The sequence below is a fragment of the Mus caroli genome, chromosome 6 (genome assembly GCF_900094665.2).
Source record: "Mus caroli chromosome 6, CAROLI_EIJ_v1.1, whole genome shotgun sequence".
In the NCBI taxonomy this organism is placed as follows: domain Eukaryota; kingdom Metazoa; phylum Chordata; class Mammalia; order Rodentia; family Muridae; genus Mus; species Mus caroli.
The window spans coordinates 83100725-83101872 of NC_034575.1; positions in this window are offsets into that span (position 1 = coordinate 83100725).

Here is a 1148-nt window from a genome sequence, read left to right on the forward strand (position 1 = left end):
CCCCCAAGTCTGTGGCATTGTTCCTGATTGGTCAGTTTTTGCTGCCTAATTCAAATAAAAATCTTGCTTTGCTGGACTCTTGTGCCTGCTTGGATTTTTTTCTCTCTCTCTCCGATTTCTGGACCTTAACATCACTTCATTCATTGTGGCAAGGTCTGTCAATTAAACCCAGAGTCAGCTGATACGGCTTGCCAGCTTGCTTGGTGGATTCTCTGTCTCTGCAGACTGCTGGCTGCATCACCCAGTAGCATTCATATGGTCTTTGGGGATCTGAACTCCCTTTTTCACATTTGCAGGGAGAGCATAGGATGGAATGGAGGGACTGGACAAGGAGCACACAGGCACGAAGCTCTTGGTTTGTTGGTTACTTACAAATTCTTGTGTGTCATATGCACAGATGTGCTTGCGTTTGGAGGACAGAGGTCAGTGTAAAGTGTTGTCTTAGTCAGGGTTCTCTAGAGTCACTGAACTTATGGACTGTCTATATATTAAAGGAAATTATTGGAATGACTTTCACTCTGCAGCCCAGCTAACCCAACAATGGGCAGCTGTGAATGGGAAGTCCAAGAACCTAGTAGCTGCTCAGTCCTATGAGGCTAGGTGTTTTGGCTGGTCTTTGTATAAACTGGAATCCTGAAGAAGTAGGTTCCAACAGATGTGCCAGCAAGTAAGTACAAGGAGCCCTTCCTTTTCCCGTTGTCCTTATGTAGGCTTCCAGAAGAAGGTGTGGCCAGGATTAAAGGTGTATACCACCATGCCTGGAACTAAACTGTTCTTCACTTGGAACTTGCTCCGTCCTAGGCTGGCTTTGAACTCAGAGATCTGCTTGTCTCTGTCTCCTGGGATTAAAGGCGTGTACCACCTTGCCTGGGCCTAAACTGTTGATGGCCACTGTGCCTCAAGATCTGGATCAAAAATGTGTGTCTTCCAGCCTCAAGGCCTGGATCACAGGTGTGCCCTCCCCATTTCTGGATTATAGTTCATTCCAGATATAGTCAATTTGACAGACACAAACCAAATCTCCTCCTGAACCTGAAAGTCACGAATTCATCAAGCTCCTCTCATCTCTACCTCCTTCAGCACGGGGTTTACAGGTGAGCTTATTTTTGACAAGGTTGCTGAGGATCCAAACTCTGGTCCTACCTGTG